Source organism: Sturnira hondurensis, unplaced genomic scaffold (genome assembly GCF_014824575.4).
Source record: "Sturnira hondurensis isolate 20B ecotype Veracruz unplaced genomic scaffold, ASM1482457v3 Scaffold0019144, whole genome shotgun sequence".
NCBI lineage: Eukaryota > Metazoa > Chordata > Mammalia > Chiroptera > Phyllostomidae > Sturnira > Sturnira hondurensis.
The window spans coordinates 178,218-186,202 of record NW_028091775.1 but is presented as its reverse complement, the minus strand read 5'-3'; the positions used below and the strand labels follow the sequence as shown (position 1 = coordinate 186,202).

Below are 7,985 nucleotides of genomic sequence, written 5' to 3'. Positions count from 1 at the left end.
TTCTTTCTTTTCTCTAAAAAGATATTTGAAATATGACTTTATTCTAATTCTAAATGAGAAGGAGCAGGAATGACAGTAACAACCAAGCTTTTGCCACTGAGTATGGTGGTGTGACTGCAGCGATATTGTACTTGAAACTCAATAAGGAAGCCACTGCATTCCTTATTCCAAAACAGCTAAATAGGCAGGTCCAAAAAATGAAGGTATTTTTTAACTACCGCATTAATCCTGAAGCCTGTTCATCTCTTTCAGCATCCCAAATATCAAGCACAGGTTTTGCTTAGCTATATAACAAAGCAGCAAAAACCTGTACAACATCAAAGGATAGTTGCCTATAAAACTAGACTTCTGCCACTGGGTTTCAGCTTCCCCCTCTCACAGTTCATCATTCCCATCTGGGGGAGTGGTGGTCTGAGCAACTTCTATGTCACGTTCATACCGTGCTGCCAAAGCTAGGTCCATGACAACCTCTCATGGGGTAAGAGCAGGGATGGCAACAAAGTTCAAGTTAGGGTCTCCGATTAGTTTGCTAGCCAGAGGAAGGGCCTTTCAAAGTTGTACTTACTTTTGGCAGAAATGTCATGATACTGAAGATTCTTCTTTCAGTAGAAGACAATTGATTTTGCTTTAATTTTCTTGTCCTTAATATCCACTTTGTTGCCACACTGCACAATGGGGCTGTTTTCACACACTCATTCCAGGTCTCTATGCCAGTTAGACATATTCCTGTAAGTAACTCTCAATGCTATATCGGACATTATAAAGGTACTCTGGGCTTAGATATCAGAGCCATCTCTCAGCTCTCTGAACTTCTGCCAGACTGCTGCATCCTACACACTGAACCTAATTAATAGGCCTGCTGTTCGTGTAGAACATGAGGGGATAGACCTCAACAGCCAGGGTGGCTACATAATTTTCAAATGCACCAGTCACTTGTTTCATGAATGTGTTTTTCCTAATCCCACTATTTCTAGCCAATACAAGTTTGAACTGAACTTGGGGTTCTCCTTGGGCAGCCATGATGGTGTTACTTCCAGAAGCATCACCAGGCCCATCTGACTCCCAAAAGCTTTTCTTTCAAATGTATGATCTTTACTCCTTGTCCTCAAAACTGAAACTTAAACCAATTTTTAAAACTGACCTACACTCTGGCTGGTGTAGCTCAGTGGGTTGAGTGCGGGCCTGTGAACCAAAGGATCACAGTTTGATTCCCAGTCAGGGCACATGCCTGGGTTGCAGGCCAGTTACCAGCAGGGGACACAGGAGAGGGAACCATATATTGATATTTCTCTCCTTCTCTTCTTTCCTTCCCCTCTAAAGATAAATAAAATCTTTAAAAAAGACTGAGCTATACTTTTTTCTTTTTCTACATCTTTCTGTAATTACAAACATGCACTTAGGCAATACATAGAGACAGCCAATGTTAAGTGAGGCTAGTGAGTTGGAAGACAGGAAGAATAAAAAATATGGAAGAAACATGTTGGGAAACAACACAATTTAATGTGAAAATAGTCCCCTGATACATGCATTATGTATAATGAGTCACCTAGCTTGACTTTCTTGTTAAGTATAGGTAGAGATATATTGATAGTAACAACTAACCTGGAATGGTTAAGTGAGGCTATGAAGTAAAGTCCTCATTAAAAACTAATATTCCATCTTGTGACAGATAATGAAGAATTGTTATAAGTTCCTAACGCCCAGTCAGTTTCTACTACACACTATGAATTGAGAGGGAAATGTAGGCTTGATTGACAGGAGAGAAAAGCACACTGACCTGTGACAGTTGCATTTGGTGCCAGTTGTCCCAGTGTGACTATTGCCTTTCACTTTAAAAAAGTCAAGTGGCATAAATGATGGGTTGCGTGTTTTATTTTTTTGGCCATCCTAATTAAAGCACTATTAAAATTGATGACATCATATTATAGAGAGCTAGAAGTGGGGAGGCAATGTTAAAAACAAATTCAAATAAAACTAATTATCCTAACAGCACTGTGAGAGCTTTCTTATGAATATAAATGTGGCTATTTCCAATTTATATAATACAGAGAGGCAGAACATAGTTCACGTAGGGGTGTCTGTCTGTCTGTCTGTGTACCTGTGTTTTCTAATAACTAGCATTTCACTTACTGACACAGTCGAATAATTCATTTAAATCAAATTTCTGTTCTACTATATATTCATCACTGTTCCTTATAATTAATTGCAATAACTATTCTTGCCCTGTTCACAAATGAAACAATCATTCCTCAAAAAATTAAAAGAAAGTTCTTCAGGGAATATATCTCTGACCCCTCTCCAAATACAATCGATACTTCCTTTATCTTATGTTCTCTGTACCTAATACCTTCTTTGATGATTAAGCTTCTGACATTGTCCCCACAATTTACTTCTCTCTGTAGCCCTCATTCATGTTAGGCTTCTTGACAAAACAGAATGCTTTTCCATTCCTCCCAGTCTTCCGAGTACCTGCTAATATGTCAGATCCACATATTTATTGAAGTGATTTCAATCTACTAAACTGGATTTGAGAATTTTCATTGGGGGCAGTCAACTGATTAGAAAATAAAATTAAACCTAATTAATACTGAATCCATAAAGCCGGAGTTCTCTATTGTCTTTAGTAGTATGCTCTTCCAAAGCTTCATGTTAAATTAATCATCCAGATATGTGGACTAGTACATTAGCCTGAAATGTTTGACCTATATTTATGATCAATTTAAAACATTCATAAATAATTTAATTCCTTACACAGTCAATGTATTTTCAAAAATTGCTATATCTATATCATTCTTATTTCTTAAACCAGACAGAGAACCAATGCCTGTATTTTAATAGCAGTTTGCCTAACTCTATAACAGTGTATACATGCATGGATTGAAACCAAAGTAATTTTAAAATACAAATTTTTAAGCAGAAATTTAAAAAGTAAATTATTTTTGTTGCAGCAATATGATTTTTAGGAGATTTTGTTAAATTGAATCCTGATGTTCTCAATCTGAAATTGAGAGAAATTAATTTCTCTAGACTTGAAAAATTCATAACTTATTACATAGTATTGTGTTACAAAACATGAAAACGTTTTTTTCAATTGCCTCAGTACATTTTCTTTTTAAAATTTCCTAAAGTTACCCTTGACTCTTGTAATCTTGACTTTCTACCAAGATTAATTTTTTCTTTGCCTTTATAATTACTTATAATTTAAGAGACATAATTTGACCAATATATTCAATGAGATTTTAGTGAAATTTTAGGGAAAGATTGTATGTAAGAACCATGTGCTTTAAAATTATACTGAAAATTTGAATTAATACTATGTTTTACCGCTTGTATTTAGTATTTTACTTATAGGTGTCTTGTTTTCTAATTGTGACCATTAATTTACTTTTTTAAATTTTCTTTTCCATCAACACATCTCTTAGAATGCCTTACACAGACTAGATGGCCAGTGTATCATATATTCATCAAGAATAAATGTTAAATTAATGTGTAGTGTAGATGATTTGTTTCTTCAACTACAAACAACTTCAAAAAACATAATCTGGTTCAATTTATAAACTATCTCACTAGAAATTAACACTCAGAAATAATTATTGACTATTTTAGAGAAAAGTTTATAGTAGTTTTTCTGAAATAAAAAAAAAGAAGGTATTAAAATTTATAATTTTTTCTTAAGGTAAACAAGAGAAATATAAAATTTGTAATTAATATTTGCTAAGCCCCCTAATTTGCTACTTAGCTTCTATACAATACTACTAGTTATATATTTATTAAATCACCAATGCACAGAAATAGCTATTGTTATTTTGCAAGCATCCTCTCATAACGTTTTAGGAATCCTTATTTTGTGGCAAGTTTATATACTGTTGCTCTTAATATTCTTGGTTATTTTCACTATTGGGTTTAATAGTCAGCACTTGATTATATTCCTTGTGCTGATGACTCTGAACCAGTGTCTACAGATATGGATTGGATTTTTCATCAGTTATTGTAGTAGATTTTAATTAATGAAGATGACCAAACTGCAATTTAAATTAATACATTGACATAAAGCATACAGCAACATTAAATGGCAGGTGCAGAAATGATTGTGGAGAGACATTTTCCTCGGTATACACTTTATTACTACAAAGAGATCTAGATTAAAGATTCTATTTAAAAGCAATGTTCTATCGAACTTTTATTACTATTTCATGGGCCAACCATTTCCAGTGATTCTCAGTAAGTTTTCAAAATGGTTGTTGTCCCAGTTTTAGTGAGAACTGTGATGCAGCGAGATAAGGGATATCTCAAGTTCCCGTCTTTCCTTAGACATATTCTATGCTTCCCAAGATATGGTGCTAATGAGAAAGATAAGGGTCCAGTAATGTGTATTGATTTATGTCCTCAAACCATGCCACTTCCAAGAGAAAGGTGTCTTAGAAAGAAAATACATGTCACTCAGCAAATTTCTAAGAAACATCGTTTACAAAATTCCTTGGAAGGCTGGTTAGTTAATTTTAAGACTACTTACCAGAACTTCACTGAGCAGCATGTGTGGTAGAGATGTTTGGGTTAGGTTAGAACCTTAGCCCAATTTGTGTAAATAAACAATCCCAACTTAATGGCAGAAAACAACAATACATTTATTAAACTCACAGATTGTGTGGCACAGGAATTCAGGTAGGACCAATCTGGGATGGCTCATCTCTGCTACACATATTTGGGGCCTCAGCTGACAGGATTCAATTAGTTGGGGATGAAGTGAATATTTGGGAACTGAAATATCTTGACAATATTTCATTCATCGTCTGATAAATGGTCTGTGATGACCCACGGCTGGCCCCAACTGGGTCTGTCAAGCAGAATGTCTACACATGTCTTCTTCAAGTGATTAGATGTTTGACATCGTGGAAGCTGGATCCTAAAGGGAAGCATCCTGAGAATAAATGTCCTAAAAGTATCAGGCAAATGGCATATCATTGTGTGACCTGTTCTCAGAGGTCACATAGTGCCAGGCATACCCGTTAGACTTCCACATTCAAGAGAAAAGGTAGAAATCCCACCTCTCATTAGGAAGAGTGTTAGATATATGACATTTTTATTCATAACTGACACAGAAGGGTGAAGGTCAGATTAGGGGAAAAGATTAGGTATAAATTAATCTGGGAACCTGAGTAAAACCCGGGGTCAAGAGTAGAAGGAATGTGAAAAAGCATAGCACTCAACATTATATACAGAAAGTCAGTACAGAAGTGTTAAGAAACAAGCACCACGTAAATTACTTCAGAAATGATTATGTGTTTGTGTTATGTATATGAGGTTAGTGTCCTCAACCTTATACTTCAAAGACAGTTGTGCAATCATGAAATTAATGCCACATCTGTGAATATACAAGGTCTACCTGGAAAAAGTCCAGCCATTGTTAATATAACAAGAATGGTTTGCATGACATTCATGTAACCTGGCAGCCGAGAATAGTGGACTGGAATGCATATGTGTGAACAATTATGACTTCACTGTACTAGTCAGTTGGGGTGGTAGACTATGTTGAGTGAGCAAGTGTACTACGTGGCTATCACAATCAAAATGACTGAGCAAGTAGAGCAACAAATCTGCATCACATTTTGCATTACGCTTGAACATTCCTCTATGGAAACCATTTGGATGATTCAGAAGGCTGCAGCTACAGTCAACTATTGACTGGCAACTAGACAATGTGCCCACTCATGCATGACATCTTGTGCAAAGTTTTTTTGACAAAATATCAAATCACCCACATGACTCAGCACTCCCTATACCCCAGCTTTTGTGCCCAGCAATTTCTGGCTTTTGCCAAAACTAAAATTACCTTTGAAAGGGAAAAGATTTCAGACCATTGAAGAGATTCAGGAAAATAAGACAGGGCAGCAGATGGCAACTGGAACTGCGTGAGGCCCCAAGGTGCCTACTTTGAAGGGGACTGAGGCATCATTGTCCTGTGTACAATGTTTCTTATATCTTGTATCTTCTTCAATAATTGTCTCTATTTTTTTCTATTATGTGACTGGATACCCTCTGGACAGATATTGTATATTGATATATTGAGTATTGATAACATTTTTATTTTATTCAGAAATAATATCGAGTGCCTGTTAGTTATAAGGCACTATGAAAAAAATCTACAAAGAATAACAAGAAGGTTAAATAAAGCCACATTCAACCACACTCATTTGTATTACACACACATAGTTTGCAATTTAGGAAATATAACAAAAATAATTCATCCATACATTTAAAATATGTGATGGATTCTTGCAACATCATTTTTAGGCTATATGCTATTTTTAAATATACACACAAGCACACACATGTATGTATGTAGATAGATATATTTAAACAGCGGATACCCTAACCATGATGAAGCATTAGATATTGATAGGAGAGTCTTGAGATACAGAGGTAGAAATAGGACCACAGCCTAAGTCCCTTTAAAAAAATTATAGTATGATGTTCAGCCTTACTAAGGATTCAACAGTTCTATTTTTGAGTGGTAACCTACTATTTAAAAATAGCACTAGCATTTAGTACAAAAATATAATCACAAATATCTTTTTTTGCCTTATATATCCATTTGGCTAAGATAGAAATGGAGAGCTATAAAATATTTTATGTTTCCATATATTCTGTTCATAATAATCATAGTGAATCAGGAAAGCACTTACACACATACACACACATACATATGTTAACTTCTAAAAGTTTGTTCCTCAGTAAAAGCCATAAGAACACTGGCAAATGTCAAAATAAAACCCTTTTCAAGTTCTGGAAATTACCAATTGAGTGTTTATTGAACAAGACAGCTGAATCTCAGTAAGAATAATATGTGTTGTGAAATTATCTTATCCTATCCACATAACTCTTTCTGGTAGATTTGAAAATCTGCAGCCTCATAACCCCGGTTGCTATGAAACGCAAAAGACTCACACTGGAAAATGATAGAATCACCAATAACCCCCTTCTCAAGAACTATCACTATTTCACAGGTCTTAAAGATTCTTTGGAAAAGTCTTTTTCACAAGACATGCATATATATTTACCTGAACCAATACTTCTTTAGTATGAAAATACCTATTTTCTTAGTGTTTCTTAATAAACGATCAGTAGTTGTTTAACATCACAACTGTCTAAGGTAGCAGTACTTGGGGCGAACAAGAAGCTGGCTAAAAAGCGAGAAAAAAGAATGATTGAAGAGAATGTCAGTCAAGGTCCTTGAAAATGTCCAGTATTCAAAAAGCATTCTTGGGAATCTAAAGTCTATAAAAATATTCAGAGCTTTTTGCATGCCCAGAAAAGATGTGAAAAGACCTGCATCTCTCAACTCTGTCTGACCTTGAGACACTGTGTAATCAAGAAGTGGAGGTTTAGCCAGGGTTGTAAATTGGAAAATCATTAAATGTGTTCCTCAAAACATGCATAAAGCCTTTTAGCAAAGTTTGAAAGATTTATTGGTTCAAGGCATTTAAGAAAATTTCTATCTAAACATTATCTAACCACTAAGTTAACCAATCCAAGTTCATACTAGCCACACACAACATAGAAGTCAATTTAGCAAATTAGTTCCAGAAAGTCATTAAACAAACAGAAAAAAAATAAATCTCACAATAAGCTGGAACAATAAAGAGCAAGGACAGCAAACTGTAGAGAGGAAAGTTATCTGACTTCCAGATTTGGCACATTTTAATATTTAAATGTTCCATACACAATAAAAATGTGACATACAAAGAAAAAAGGAAGTATTGTATTATAAGTATGAAAGAAATGAAAAGCAAACAGGTGTTAGAAATTGTCTGTTAAGGGACCTAAACATTGGACTTAGAAGAAAAAGATTTTAAGTTAATTATCATAATATGTTCAACAACTGAAGAAAAATGTATCTAAATATCCTAAGGAAAATCTCAAAGCATATCAATATAAGTAAGAAAAATATTTTACTGAAAATATAGAAATTTACAGCAGAAATGAAA

General features: G+C 34.7%; 1 pseudogene; it reads right to left on the bottom strand.

The window, feature by feature from the left end:
* Positions 1–375: 375 nt before the first annotated feature.
* On the bottom strand, positions 376–1,051 carry LOC119004181 (GTP-binding nuclear protein Ran-like; annotated as a pseudogene).
* Positions 1,052–7,985: the final 6,934 nt, after the last annotated feature.